Source organism: Acipenser ruthenus, chromosome 33, assembly GCF_902713425.1.
Source record: "Acipenser ruthenus chromosome 33, fAciRut3.2 maternal haplotype, whole genome shotgun sequence".
In the NCBI taxonomy this organism is placed as follows: Eukaryota; Metazoa; Chordata; class Actinopteri; order Acipenseriformes; family Acipenseridae; genus Acipenser; species Acipenser ruthenus.
Window position 1 is genome coordinate 8,237,609 of NC_081221.1, and position 16,131 is coordinate 8,253,739.

The 16,131-nt window shown below is 40.3% G+C and overlaps 1 protein-coding gene across 11 annotated transcripts in view; it reads left to right on the forward strand.

Annotated features, from left to right (window-relative positions):
• The window catches only part of gpatch8 (G patch domain containing 8), a 146,753-nt gene that overhangs the window by 117,030 nt on the left and 13,592 nt on the right, over positions 1 to 16,131 (forward strand). The window contains exon 2 of one of the 11 annotated variants that reach the window (XM_034909349.2): positions 7,603 to 7,654. The exons of the other annotated variants lie outside the window; for them this stretch is intronic. The gene's annotated coding sequence lies outside the window, so the exon portion shown is untranslated. The remainder of the gene's footprint in view (positions 1 to 7,602; positions 7,655 to 16,131) is intronic. 11 annotated transcript variants of the gene reach the window in all.

Consider the following 16,131-nt stretch of genomic DNA (forward strand, 5'->3'; position numbering starts at 1 on the left):
GGCAGTACACCTGCCAGGGGTGAAAAACTGGGTGGCGGACCTTCTCTCAAGGGGAGTTCCCAGGGCCTCAGAGTGGAGGCTTCACCCCGAGGTGGTGAGTCTCATTTGGGAGATGTTCAGGAGAGCAGAGATAGATCTTTGTCTCCCAAGAATCCGGCGGGGACCCACTGGCAGTAAATGCCTTAGCACACCAGTTATATGCCTTCCCACCACTCTCCCTGCTCCCGCTGTTTCTGGAGAAAATCAGGTAGGACTGGGCCAAGGTGCTCCTAGTAGCCCCTTATTGGCACAGCAGACTCCGGTTTTCAACCCTGAGTGGCCAGCCATGGAGATTGCCCAAACACCGTGACCTGCTCAGTCAGGCATGGGGGATCTTATAGCATCCCGACCCAACGTGCCTGCAGCTCTGGGTCTGGCCCCTGAACGTCTGCATTTGAGCCATCTGGGTCTGTCTTTCGGCCGCCCTATGAGGGACGTTGTTCCACGCTGGAGGCTAAATGTGGTGCTTCAGACACTCACAAAGCCTCCATTTGAGCCCATGCATTAAGCTGACCTGAAATATTTATCTTTTTAAAGTGGCTTTCTTGCTCACTATCACCTCCGCAAAGCAGGAGAATAAGATGCCGGCATTCTCCATTGCAAAAGCCTGCTTAATCTTTGCAAAAGCCTGCTTAATCTTTACAGAAGCCAGGACAAAGGTTATGTTCCATACCAATCCTGCCTTTTTACCAAAGACAATCTTGACATTTCATAGCATAACCCGTCTGGAATTGGAGGCTTTCCATCCACCTCCTTTCCAGTCTGACAGGGAGTGACAGCTCCATATGTTGTTCCCAGTGCGGGCCCTAGCGTACTATGTTGACAGGACAAAAATTTGGAGGCAGTCTGAACAATTTTTTGTCTGCTATGGGGCTAAATCCCATGGTCAAGCCCTGTCTAAGCAGAGGCTGTCCAAATGGATAGCAGACACAGTCAGGACTGCCTATGAGCTGCCCTACTTGCCCTCACCAGAAAAGCTCACTGCGCATTCCACCAGGGGCATGGCAACTTTGTGGGCTTTATTCTAGGCATTTGCAGTGCAGCGGTGTGGGCTACTCCCCATACCTTTATTAGGTTCTACAGACTTAATGTGGTGAATCCTCAAAACCCTGGCTTTGGAATTAGAGTGTTAACAATGGCTTCCATGTCGACCATTTCAGTACAGGCATAGAGTGAGTTCTCCCTCAATTTCTTAGCCCTAGCTACTTGTACTGGGGTTCTGTATGGGAACGCACAAGGCAGCCTCTCGGCTTAGCCTTGTAGCATTCCAGTCATTCTGCAGTATTGCCCTTGTGACGACTTTGGTACACTCACCCATACGGTAATGGTTACATTTAGTACTTGAAAGGGAACGTTATTATTAGGCTTGCTACTATTCGATTTTTATTTTTTTGCCAAACTGACGATTTAATATCGACGTTTATTTTAGAAAAAATGTACCGTTTTTTTCTATCTTTATTTTTCAATTCAAGCAGAGAATGGGTGAAATCGACCTTTATGCTTTAAAAAAAACACCAGACTTGTTATGCCATTGAAAAACGTCTCATTTAGCAAAATTCCTTTATCATATTCAACATGCAACAAAACCATGGTTACCAACATTCTAATTGAAATAACGTTTGGTCACAGCAGAACTATACATTTTAAAAACTGTCTCAAATAAACCGTAGTATAAAAACTACACAAACTAGAGATGATTTCTAAATGATTATTTTTGGTAAGAAAATAAAAAAAATAGCGAGTGGTTTTACCGACGTTTATTGTATGTAAATTTATTTCAGTCAAACTCAGATTTTTGGGGAATTTCACATTTAACAAGCTTTACAGATTTTAATATCAAAGTAGCAAGCCTAGTTATTATCATAACCCTGGTTCCCTCAAATAAAAATGTAACCATTAGCCTTCTAGGTTGCTGTGTCCATGATTGCAGCAGGCTTGAAGGAAAAATGACTGAGATCTGTGAGCACAGTACTTTGATGCCCTCGGGGGCAGGCCATGACTGCCTCACACGCTCTGCGAGCAGCTTTAATATATCTTATTTAGGTTTTGGGTCTCTAAGAGGTAAATACCCATATATTTCTATTTTGGGGAACCAAGGTTATGATAATAAGCTAACGTTTTCTTTCCTACCAGGTTACAGAGGGTTAACAGTTTGACAACGGCCGCTGGAAACAGCATACTGTTAGTCTAATTAACTTGCTTACATTTAACAGTTAACATAAAACAAGGGTAAAGATAATTTGAGAATAATACAGACTGACCCTCTGAATTTTAATTGCTTCAGCTAATGTCAGCACATCTCATTTGTATAGTGCTTTGAGATTTTTATAAAATATTTTGCTGGAATTTTCTCCCTTATCCCAATTAAAAAAAAAAAAAAACATACTACATTTTTAAAGGGCAATCCTATTAAATTACCAGAGTACTCCCCCCATCCCCCAGGTATAATTTAATAATCGTCTGTTCCATGTTGTGTTTTACATTGCACAAGCATTCTTCTATTTTAAACCACGTTTAGTGACCCCATTTGTTTGAAAAAACATTATGTAGTATGTTTGTGTATTTGTATCTGTGATTACTGCTAGGTAAAACAAACAAAACATGTTAATGTGTGGAGCTATTTATCTAATTATAATTGCAGTTATTGCAGCATAATTGCAACTGTAATTGAACACAGTAGCATTGCAATTGTAATTTCAGCAAAAATGATGCTGTAACTGTAACTATAATTTATAATTGACCCCAGGTGTGATAATGGGATCCAGGTATTTGTGCAAGCTACTCAATCAAAAATACTTCTAAGATGAACACAACATGTAATTTTAGGTAGTCCTGTCCGTTCCATTGGAGGACTTTGTTCCAACCAGGTTGACCCTGTATAAGGTCAGAAACTGGTTAGGACAAAATCTTCCAATGCAGTGGAATGTTATGGACTGGGGCAGCCGAGGTTGCCTTCCCCTGCACTATGGGAGCAAACACCAAGGGTTGCACTGATCGGTGTAGCGGGTACAACCAAGTACGGTATTGAAGTTCCTGTTGGAAGGCATCTTGAATGCCATCATGGTCATGTGATACTTGTGACAGTGGCATTCCCAAAAAAACATTTTCATTCAAACCAAGTAAATAGTTAACTGTTAATTTTTTTTTTCTAGAGGTCTGAATTTAGGCTGAACATGGGTAAAGTACATGCATAAACAAGAAAGTATCATCTGGAGATTCATGCACAGGGCCCTTTTTTTGAACTCTTAAGATTTTGTAACCCTGTCAAATGGAGGTGTCTGGTATATCCGTGCTTCCCATAACCCAGCCTATTAAATAACTTGGAAATATCCAGGGAACTACTTGTACTTGAAAACACATCAAGATGTGACTTTAATTCCTTTCGGTAGTTCCACTCCAACATAAGATACACCTGACTTGTATTAAAGATATACACCAACTAAAACGTTTGGATTATCTGGAATTAAAAGGGTTTCAGGATAAGCTATTCAAATGAATTGTGTGCAGTTGTAGGTGCACTAGCTGAAGTCCCTGCTTGTTTTCTAGTTGAAATGAAAGCCCCATCATGCTTGTGGTCTTCCAGTGACCCATGTGCCTCTCCTGATTTACCAGGTATCTGTTATCAGTTTCAATTGCAGTAAGGTGGAGATAACTCATTGAATTTAAAGGTCACAACAGCACACTGATTGGATACTCTGTGCACATGCAAAGCCAAGGGGTTTGCTAGCTATCAGATATCACAGCACAGTGACAGATGTATTTCCTTTAGCTTTTCTTTTGTGACCTTGGTATATATGGTATGTATGTGGAAGGTAATCATTTCAGTACACTTACTACAACTGGTCAGCTAACACGTTCTTCGGAAACATTCCTCAGTCACTGGAGAGGCCACTGTATAGCACCTTGTTTAGGATGTAGGAGAAACAATAGTGGTGGTTTTGTCTGAAGGGGGGGGGGGGGGGGGTTACTGCTGGAGGGTGAATTAGACCTGTTCTGCCACGTGGGGCATTTTTCCTAGTGCTACATACCACATTTAAGTAGTTTAATTTCAATTTTATAGGGGTCTGATTAAATTGTGACAAGGTTTATACTTTTTTTATTTAAGTTTTATACAACTTGGGCTTGCATTTGCAATCCTTCAACACATCCCAACAAGTTTCTATGCTTTTAGTGGTCTCTCTTAGTATGTGAACTGGTACTCTGGTCTGTTTTAGGAGGACTATGCACTTCAGCATGCTCAAACCCATCATAACTCCTTTCACCTAGCCAGCCACTAGATTGCACACCATGCAGTCACCAGCGCACAGCTCGCTTCCACCTGCTGGTTTTTACTGCAGCCCAGTTTGTCTGTCTGCTGCAGCATGCCCAGCTCCCAGGTGTAATTGTGAGCTCCACCTTCTGGCTGTTGAGCCTCCTTAGCCTAAATGCGATTTTATTTTAAAATATAACTACAAAATAATATAATGTAGACCACAAAATAAACAATTGTATAGCATACAGTACTCCCCCTTTATAAGGCAGCCTGTTATACTGCGGAACAGGTTATAAGGCAGTATGGTAAAGGGGCATTCAGAACAGAATTTTTTTTACACAGAGAATTGTGAGGGTATGGAACCAACTCCCCAGTAATGTTGCTGAAGCTGACACCCTGGGATCTTTCAAGAAGCTGTTTGATGAGATTCTGGGATCAATAAGCTACTAACAACCAAATGAGCAAGATGGGCTGAATGGCCTCCTATCATTTGTAAACTTTCTTATGTTCTTATGGTCATGGCTTCCATTTGCCCCATAATGCCATTACACTAACACTAGTATTCTCATTATAAGGGGGAACACACATAGCATGGTCTCAGCTATGGCTCCCAACTACAGCGTTTTAAAGGGGAAGCACTGTATTAACATTTTATTCTACTGAGGTAAGGCATTCATTTATGACTGTTGTTTACAACCGGTCAGACGTTTAATTGCAGAAGTTGGCAAATTTTACTCCAGTGAACAGTAAGCAGACTCACTTGCCTTGCTCCAATCTGTTTGTAATCTCAATAGTTACTGTTGAAATATATTCAATTGAAACTGCCCACTACCCATCTACCTGTAGTATCAGTAGTTATTGAACAGTGCATGCATGTATAGCAATCCAGAATGATATCACAAATCCATTGACCCCTATTGCATTCAAGAATGAGAACGTCAAACCGTGTAAGTTTCCCCTTCATGTCACTCTGAACAATATCTTTGCATATTGCTTGCATCTTTACACCGTATGCTGTGGTTACTTGCTTTCACAGTTGTGACTTCTCTAAAGGTTATATGCATGCTGCATGGAGGTTAAAGCCAGTATGTTAACATTGCTATGGAATTGTTACCAAGGTCTGACTCTGATTTGCCTCTACTCATTTCAATGTTTTTTTTTTTATGTATTTTAAATATACTGTACGTAAGATGTTATAAGTAAACCCAAAGGCACCCATGAATACTGATTGATGAGGCAGCAACACAAAAGTATGTTGTGTGTATACCATGTGAATGGCCTTGATCAGGAGACAGCGGGTGTCCAGTGGTCTTATCAAGAAGACCTGCTCATATCTATGAATATATCTAGTCACACCGTTAGCTCAGTTACTGATACAGATGGTATATAAAATGTCTTGCATCTAAACAATATTTCCTTCCACGGGAGCATGAATAAACCCATTGCAATAGATATTCATGTAACTCTGTGTAATATTTGGCAGGAGCCATGGGTTAGTGGTGCATAAAGGGAACATAAAGGTGCTCAAGTTGGTGCCAGACAAAAAAAAAAAAAAATTGTTAGCAAAGGATCCTTGGAATTAACATCATTACACGTGAGCAATGGCTTCCTAAAGATTGAAAATACCTCCACACTGCAGCTCCACAAATAGAGTTGTCAGCCTGGCCGTGATTATAATTAAGGCTTCTGGTTTTCAGTGTTTATTCATTTCATTTTTCTCTTCTTATTTTTAGCTATTTTCAAGATTGTTTTGATTTTTTTTTTTGGGGGGGGGGGGGGGGGGGGGCTTTTGCTTTTGCTTTTTATATATTGTATGAAATTATTGTTTTTAGTTACTTTCCAAAATGCTTAGCTGTTTTTTTTCTGTCACAATATGTAGTAACTCAGCAGTACTTGAACGCTTCAGTTGTACCTTCTTTCCTTTGCTGTCTTCCACAACAAAATCCTTATGGTCACGGGCACATTCTTCTGGGGTGTTTGTGTGTCTAGGCATTTTTTTACATTTCGCCACAATTTGCAATTTTGTTTAAATCCTCCTTATTTAACTGTAATATAGCTTTAAATCCTGCAAACAAGTCTCCATTCCTGTAAACTTGCTTTAAATCTTGCAAAATTTAAATCAAGGGAAGTAATGTTAAAACTTTATAATGCATTAGTAAGATCTCACCTAGAATATTGTGTTCAGTTCTGGTCACCTCGTTACAAAAAGGATATTGCTGCTCTAGAAAGAGTGCAAAGAAGAGCAACCAGAATTATCTCGGGTTTAAAAGGCATGTCGTATGCAGACAGGCTAAAAGAATTGAATCTATTCCGTCTTGAACAAAGATCTGCGGTGATCTGATTCAAGCATTCAAAATCCTAAAAGGTATAGACAATGTTGACCCAGGGGACTTTTTGACCTGAAAAGGACCAGGGGTCACAAATGGAGATTAGATAAAGGGGCATTCAGAACAGAAAATAGAAGGCACATTTTTACACAGAGAATTGTGAGGGTATGGAACCAACTCCCCAGTAATGTTGTTGAAGCTGACACCCTGGGATCCTTCAAGAAGCTGCTTGATGAGATTCTGGGATCAATAAACTACTAACAACCAAACAAGCAAGATGGGCTGAAGGGCCTCCTCTCGTTTGTAAACTTTCTTATGTTGTTCTTATTTTTTTAAGCGGAGTATCCAATAGAAATGTAAGAAAATGCACTCAGTAGTTGGAGTGGGTTTAAAGTATTCCGATTGAATCAATGACAAGTCAGGAAGGAGGGGCATTGCCCAACTATACTGGGAAAGGTAGTTGTTTTTTCTTTTGTTTGTTTTTTTTTGGTAGTGTATTTATTTTTTAATGGGAAAGGGGTGAACTGAGTAACCATTTCCGGTGTTTATTGGTTATGCACTGATTTCATTTTTCTTGTATCGTGGGGGGGGGGCGGTTTATCGGGTAAAACCAAAAAACCAGAAGTCCTAATTATAAATCCAGGGATCTTTGCTAGAATGGAGAGCCAATCATCCAGTGAGAGCATTGGTAGGAGTCCAGAGCCAACTTCTCCTCAATGCTGGTCATTCCCATGGAAAAGACAACCTTCCCCCTTATACCTGTGCCTCCCCATCCCTGCTTGGTCCCCCTCCCCCTGCCCTCTCCATTCTGGGTAACAGTCTGTGTAGACTGCTTGCGGGAAAACAGGAACAGCTTGCCATGTAATTTTAATTTTTCTCTTTTTCCACTCCGTTGTATTTTTTCCTTTCTTTATATATTTTTAATTTGATCTTTTTTCCTGTTTTTTTATTTTTTTTATTTTTTGCAATGTTAACATTTATCAGCTGATGTATTGCCAGCAAACCCTTCTAAAATGTGGGCGTCCAGATCACCAGAGTGAGTTTCTATCTACTCCTTTCTGTAGCTGTATTATGTGTGTCTGCCTCTCTCCTGTCCACTTCATGTAGTGAATGAGTGTTTTCATTTCTTTGTGTTTTGTATGATTTGAATCCCTTGTTCTTGTTTGCCATTGCACCCTTTCAAAGCAATGTCCACTTTGCAGAGGACTGTAGTACATGGGCTGTCTCACAAGGGTGCACAAAACCATTCTGCACTTCACAAAGTGTCACAATTTATTAAGGGTATCCAATGGTGTTTACTCCAGTCTGTAACTCCTAATTTTATAAAAAAAATATATCCAAACGGCAAATTTAATAATATCCACTCTCCAGGTGTTTGTTTCACATTTTGAACATTACCATCTCCTTTAAAAAAAAACAAAACAGCAGTTAATTGAAGTGTAAAATATGGCCCTCATTCCTTATTGTACTGGATAGAATTCAACGAGTTATGGATCCAAACTATTGTTTATAATTACTTTTAGTTTGGGTTGGCACAATGCTGAGTAAAATGTAAATTATATATATACAGTGCCTATAGAAAGTCTACACCCCCTTTCAAAATGTTCACCTTTTGTTGCCTTATAGCCTGGAATTAAAATGCATTAAAATCGTTTTTTTTTTTTTTTTTCCCATTTATCTACACATCCTACCCCACAACTTCCAAGTGAAAAAAATATTCTGGAAATGTGTAGATTCAAAATAAAAACTGAAATAGCTTGGTTGGATAAGTGTCCACCCCCCTTGTAATAGCAATCCTAAATTTAGCTCAAGTGTAACCAATCGCCTTCAAAATCACACACCAAGTTAAGTGGTCTCCACATATGTTAAATTGAGTGATTCACATGATTTCAGGATCAATTCAGCAGTTCCTGTAGGCTCCCTCTGCTCGGTAGTGCATTTCAAAGCAAAGACTCAACCATGAGCACCAAGGTGCTTTCAAAAGAACTCCGGGACAAAGTTGTTGAAAGGCACAGATCAGGGAATGGCTATAAACAAATATCAAAGGCCTTGAATATCCCTTGGAGCACGGTCAAGACGATTATTAAGAAGTGGAAGGTGTATGGCACCACCAAGACCCTGCCTAGATCAGGCCGTTCCTCCAAACTGGATGACCGAGCAGAGGGGCTACCAAGAGGCCAATGGCAACTTTGCAAGAGCTACAAGCTTTTATGGCCAAGACTGGTCAAAGTGTGAATGTGACAACAATATCCCAAGCACTCCACAAATCTGGCCTGTATGGTAGGGTGGCAAGAAGGAAGCCATTACTCAAGAAAGCCCACCTTGAATCCCGTTTGAAGTATGCAAAAACACACTCAGGAGATTCTGTAGAGATGTGGCAAAAAGTTTTGTGGTCTGACGAAACTAAAATGGAACTTTTTGGCCTAAATGCAAAGCGTTATGTTTGGCACAAACCCAACACAGCGCATCACCCAAAGAAGCGTGGTGGCAGCATCATGTTATGGGGATGTTTCTCATAGGCAGGGACTGAGGCACTTGTCAGGATAGAAGGGAAAATGAATGGAGCAAAGTACAGAGAAGTCCTTGAGGAAAACCTGCTGCCCTCTGCAAGAAAGCTGAAGCTGGGATGGAAGTTCACCTTTCAGCATGACAACAACCCAAACCCTAAGGAACAAAAAGGTAAATGTAAATGTCCTTGAGAGGCCCAGTCAGAGCCCCGACTTAAATCCAGTCGAAAATTTGTGGCATGACTTGAAGATTGCTGTCCATCAACACTCCCCAAGGAACTTAACAGAGCTTGAACAGTTTTGTAAAGAAGAATGGTCAAATATTGCCAAATCTATGTGGGCAAAGTTGGTAGAGACCTATCCCAACAGACTCACAGCTGTAATTGCTACCAAAGGTGCTTCCACCAAGTATTAACTCAGGGGGGTGGAGACTTCTCCAATTATGATCTTTCAGTTTTGTATTTTAATATATAACTTTTTTCTCAATAAAAACTTTTTTCTCCTCAACAGTGTGTAACAGTATGGTGTGTAGATAAGTGGGGAAAAAAACCCTAATTTAAATGCATGAAACTCTGAGGCACTGACACAACAAAATGTGAAAATGTTCAAGGGGGTGTAGACTTTCTATAGGCACTGTGTGTGTGTGTGTGTGTGTGTGTATATATATATATATATATATATATATATATATTATTTTGCTGTATACTAAAATGATGTGTGTGTGTATATACCCAGCTGTGGTAAGGGTATATAAAGCCAGGAGGTGCAGAGCCATCTCTCCTATTGTTTGTTTTATTTGGGGAAAATAGCTGCTGTGTGCTTTGCTATGTTACATACTACATAAACTGCATGTTCTTCAGGAGGAAGCATTTACAGACTGAGGCCCAAATTTATAAAGGGGAAAAAACGACCGCAAAAAGCCATGTAATGTGCATGTTCAGTACGGCCGCACTCATTGTCAAAATGACAACCTATTTTATAAGACTAATTAGGTAAAGCAGGTGATTCCGCAATCAACCAATTTAAATACCCCTCACCGCAATTAGCAGTGGAGAATTACACACCTCTCACAATAAATAGCGGATCTGGGTCAACGCTGCGTGTCTAGGCTATACATTCCAAAAGAAAATGAATGGCACACAAAGACCTCAGCCTGGTACTAGCCATGGTAGACATGAAGATGCTCAGAAGCGAAAACTGAAATTCACCAATATGAAAGTGGAGATTTTGGTACAAGCAGTACTTGTAACACATGAAGATGTGTTACAAGCTCGAAATACATCACCAGTACAAATGAATAAAATATGGAATGTGCGGTGGCTTCTTAATAAACAAATGTACCACTTCAGAGTTTGTAGTCTAGGTTGCTAATACATCACGACACATTATCCAGTTACTGTGCTTCGCGTATTAGTTCAACTTCTTATTTCGTATAGAATAATTCCAAGCATATAGACTTTTCAAACTTCAGGAACAATAAATTTGATTTGCTTAGATCCATGGCAGTCAAACTGGTGGATAATCCTTCCATTGTTGTACAGCAATGTGTTCAGCAATAATACAGCTGTATATGAACTGTCTGCAGTTACAACTCTCCTATTTCTTACGTTTGTCTGTATTTCTTACTCTATGTATGATTTTAAAGCATATCTGTTTGGTATATAGGATCGAAAAACTGTACTTGCTGTACTTAAACTAACTGCGTCATCTGACTTTTTTTTTTAACAATACTGTCTGAACCAGAATGCCATATTACAAAAAATACATTCTATAGTTATATAGAGTCCGCCCCTCTCCTTAAGCTCAGCTGGACTCACTGGAGGCAAGGCAGACTGGGCCGCTTCGTCCTGCCGCGGAGACTTCTCCTGTCGATCTGGGTATTGTGCACAATACCTATTAAGTGTTTTCCTCTTGCACTGTATATACCTATAATAGCAAACGGTTACCTACACCTTAACCCCCTAATTTCAAAGTAGGCACTTTGAATGACAGGCTATAGCTGGCAAATGAAAGTCCACAGTCGGTCTGATGACAGTCATTTAAACGAACCAGAGCATTCTAGCGCTGCTTCAGCCAATGAGATCTGTCCGGACAGGATGAAATGACTGACGGTGAAACTACACTAGCCTATTAAAGAACCACTGATTTGACTGACAGTGACCCCTAGCCATTCAGAGTGGAACGGAGACGGGACAGACAGCAAGTATAAAGACTACACAGACGAGATGATTTCTTAAATTATTATTTTTGTTTAGAAAAAAAAAAATAGCGAGTGGTTTTATCGACGTTTGTCCTATATAAATTTAGTCCAACTTATATTTTTGGGGAATTTGACGTTTAACAACCTTTACAGATTACAATCAAAAAGTAGCAAGCCAAGTTATATTTATATAGATATAGATATCTATATATAGATATAGATATATAGATGGATAGATAGATCTTTCCATCCTATTACCCTAATAAAACAGATTTAGGGGCCTGATAACTCAGTCACACAATCTCCAAGGACCAGAGAAGCACAGTTAGACGTATTGTTTAATCACTCTGTGGTAACCCCTAAACAGCAAACTTATTAGCAATGCACAAACACGAAACAAAAAACACTCTGAGGTTTATAACTAAAACAACAGTTTATTGTGTTAGGATAAATGCGACATGCTGGATTTTACCACAGCTGGTTACAGTGCACACGAGTAACGACAACAATTGTGAATTTTACACAACTTTAATCCCTTTTTTATACAAGCTTAAAACCAGTGTCCTTCCACCTACTCCCTAAATAGCAGCATGCATCTCTCTGTCTACCCAAAATGCACGATTGAATTGTAAAAAAAATTAATCTGCGATCAAATCTTTAGTTGATTAATCGATCCGTTAGCTAACGTTATGAAGCGCTTTCGGCGTGCAGGTCGTTCAACAGAAAGCACCACATAACACTGTGCTGGAGCGCTCTGCCTATTGAACGCAACCGATCTTCATGGAAAGCCACAATTGTTTTTTAAATTAGCAATGACAAACCAAATAACATGAAGTCAATTGCAGATATGCTGGAGCCTTTTGCAGATGCCACTACGTTTCTTGGCTGAGAATTATACAACCGCATCAGTTGCTTGTCAGGTTTACTACAACCTGTTGAAGGGCATGGCTTCCGTACCTGAAAACACAAACAACATCAGCGCTTTAAAGAAGACAATCTCCAAAAACTTGGAGGAGCGGCAAAACAATATTGGTTCACTGCTAGTTTGTGCTGCAGCATTAGATCCTAGATTCAAAGCCCTGCGGTTTCTTCAAGAACAGTACAGGAGGCTAGTGGGGAAGGCATCTCGCAAAGAAAAGATCAATACTGCGAGCCTCCACCTAAGAAGAAACTACATGCCTTAGATGACATCGATGATGAGGAGAGTGAGATTAACTTTAATGCAGAAAGGGAATTGGTCAACTATCGGCCCCAAACCAAGCAGCAACACAGAGCCAACTGAGTGGTGGAAGATAAACAAGGACTGTTCTCATTTGATGTCCACACTGGCAAGAATGTATCTGAGTGTCTGTTATGTTTATATATACAGCTCTGGAAAAAATTAAGAGACCACTGCAAAATTATCAGTTTCTCTGGTTTTACTATTTATAGATATGTGTTTGGGTAAAATGAACATTTTTGTTTTATTCTATAAACTACTGACAACATTTCTCCCAAATTCCAAATAAAAATATTGTCATTTAGAGCATTCATTTGCAGAAAATGACAACTGGTCAAAATAACAAAAAAGATGCAGTGTTGTCAGACCTCGAATAATGCAAAGAAAATAAGTTAATATTCATTTTTAAACAACACAATATTAATGTTTTAACTTAGGAAGAGTTCAGAAATCAATATTTGGTGGAATAACCCTGATTTTCAAGCACAGCTTTCATGCGTCTTGGCATGCTCTCCACCAGTCTTTCACATTGATGTTGGGTGACTTTATGCCACTCCTGGCGCAAAAATTCAAGCAGCTCGGCTTTGTTTGATGGCTTGTGACCATCCATCTTCCTCTTGATCACATTCCAGAGGTTTTCAATGGGGTTCAGGTCTGGAGATTGGGCTGGCCATGACAGGGCCTTGATCTGGTGGTCTTCCATCCACACCTTGATTGACCCGGCTGTGTGGCATGGAGCATTGTCCTGCTGGAAAAACCAATCCTCAGAGTTGGGGAACATTGTCAGAGCAGAAGGAAGCAAGTTTTCTTCCAGGACAACCTTGTACTTGGCTTGATTCATGCGTCCTTCACAAAGACAAATCTGCCCGATTCCAGCCTTGCTGAAGCACCCCCAGATGAGTCCAATTTTCAGCTTTGCCCAACACCTGGTCGTCTAATGGTTAGACGGAGACCTGAAGAGGCCTACAAGCCACAGTGTCTCGCACCCACTGTGAAATGTGGTGGAGGATCGGTGATGATCTGGGGGTGCTTCAGCAAGGCTGGAATCGGGCAGCTTTGGCATGAAGCAAGCCAAGTACAAGGTTGTCCTGGAAGAAAACTTGCTCCCTTCTGCTCTGACAATGTTCCCCAACTCTGAGGATTGGTTTTTCCAGCAGGACAATGCTCCATGCCACACAGCCAGGTCAATCAAGGTGTGGATGGAGGACCACCAGATCAAGACCCTGTCATGGCCAGCCCAATCTCCAGACCTGAACCCCATTGAAAACCTCTGGAATGTGATCAAGAGGAAGATGGATGGTCACGAGCCATCAAACAAAGCCAAGCTGCTTGAATTTTTGCGCCAGGAGTGGCATAAAGTCACCCAACATCAATGTGAAAGACGCATGAAAGCTGTGCTTGAAAATCAGGGTTATTCCACCAAATATTGATTTCTGAATTCTTCCTAAGTTAAAACATTAGTATTGTGTTGTTTAAAAATGAATATGAACTTATTTTCTTTGCATTATTCGAGGTCTGACAGCACTGCATCTTTTTTGTTATTTTGACCAGTTGTCATTTTCTGCAAATAAATGCTCTAAATGACAATATTTTTATTTGGAATTTGGGAGAAATGTTGTCAGTAGTTTATAGAATAAAACAAAAATGTTCATTTTACCCAAACACATAAACACGTAAAACCAGAGAAACTGATAATTTTGCAGTGGTCTCTTAATTTTTTTCCAGAGCTGTATATATATATATATATATATATATAATTTACACACACATACACACAGTGCCGTGAAAAAGTATTTTTCCCCTGTCTGATTTTCTGAATTTTTGCATATTTTTGACACTGAATGTTATCAGATCTTCAACCAAAACATAATATTAGATAAAAGGGTCCCTGAGTGAACAAATAACACAGATTTGATACATATTTCGTTTTTTTATTAAAGAAAGTTAGGCAACACCCAATGCTCCCGTGTGAAAAAGTAATCGCCCCCTTAGACTCAATAACTGGTTACGCCACCTTTAGCAGCAATAACTGCAACCAAACGCTTCCTGTAGTTATTGATTTGTCTCTCGCAGCGCCGTGGATGGATTTTGGCCTACTCCTCCATGCAGAACTGCTTCAACTCAGTGACATTTGTGGGTTTTCGAGCATGAACTGCGCATTTCAGGTCCTGCCACAACATCTCAATGGGGTTTAGGTCTGGACTTTGACTAGGCCATTCCAAAACTTTAAATTTCTTGTTCTTCAACCATTCTGATGTAGACTTGTTTGTGTGTTTTGGGACATTGTCTTGCTGCATGACCCAGCTGCGCTTCAGCTTCAGCTCCAGCTCACGGATGGATGGCCTGACATTCTCCTGTAGAATTCTCTGATACAGAGCAGAATTCATGGTTCCTTCAATGATGGCAAGGTGTCCAGGTCCTGATGCAGCAAAGCATCCCCAAACCATGACACTACCACCACCATGCTTGACCGTTGGTATGAGGTTCTTACTGTGGAATGCAGTGTTTGGTTTTCACCAGACATAACGGGGCCCATGTCGGCCAAAAAGTTCCTCTTTTGACTCATCTGTCCATAGAACATTGTTCCATTACTCTTGAGGATCATCCAGGTGCTTTTTGGCAAACTTGAGACGAGCATTCATGTTCTTCTTAGTGAGCAATGGTTTTCGCCTTGCTGCCCTGCCATGAATCCCATTTTTGCCCAGTGTCTTTCTGATGGTGGAGTCATGAACACTGACCTTAGCCGAGGCAAGAGAGGCCTGCAGATCCCTGGATGTTGTTCTAGGGTTCTTTGTGACTTCCTGGACGATTTTGTGCCTTGCTCTTGGAGAGATTTTGGCTCTGACTGTGGTTCGGTGGAGCCTCAGAGCCTTAGAAATGGCTTTGTAACCCTTTCCAGACTGATAGGCATCAACAACTTTTTTCCGGAGGTCTTCAGGAATTTCTTTTGTTCGTGGCATGATGTGCCTCTAGAACCTGTGTGCTGACAACTTCACTCTGATGGTAAGGGCCAAAGTTAGTCAGATTTATATTGGGCAGGGCTGGCCAAAATCAGGCCTGTTGTTAACCAAAGTACTCAAACAGCTGACCCTAATTATCCCTTTAATTGGGTTGAGTCAACTAGGGGGGGCAATAACTTTTTCACACTTTAAGTTTGCATGATTGATTACCTTGCACACCAAACAAATGAAAGAAGCACCAAACTGTCATTTTTTCTCTGACTCCCTCTATATACTACTACAACCTACAAAAAAAATCTGACAAAATAAAATGTGAAAAATGTGCAAAAATGCAGAAAATCAGACAGGTGGCAAATACTTTTTCACGGTACTATATATATATATATATATAAAATTTTAACTCTGCATTGTGCCAACCCAAACCATTTTGTTAAAAAATAAGGATTCTTCTTTCTCTAATACAACTTATGGCTTTTACAAACCAATTTAATCCTACAAGTGGCATCTAATTACATAGTGACCCCCATCCTAATGAGTGTGTTTTTGATCACCTGCTATCTGGACGTTGTTTTATGCCCCCTATAGTTTCCCTGGAGTTTTGCATTTGCATCAGCTACTTTTTTCTTC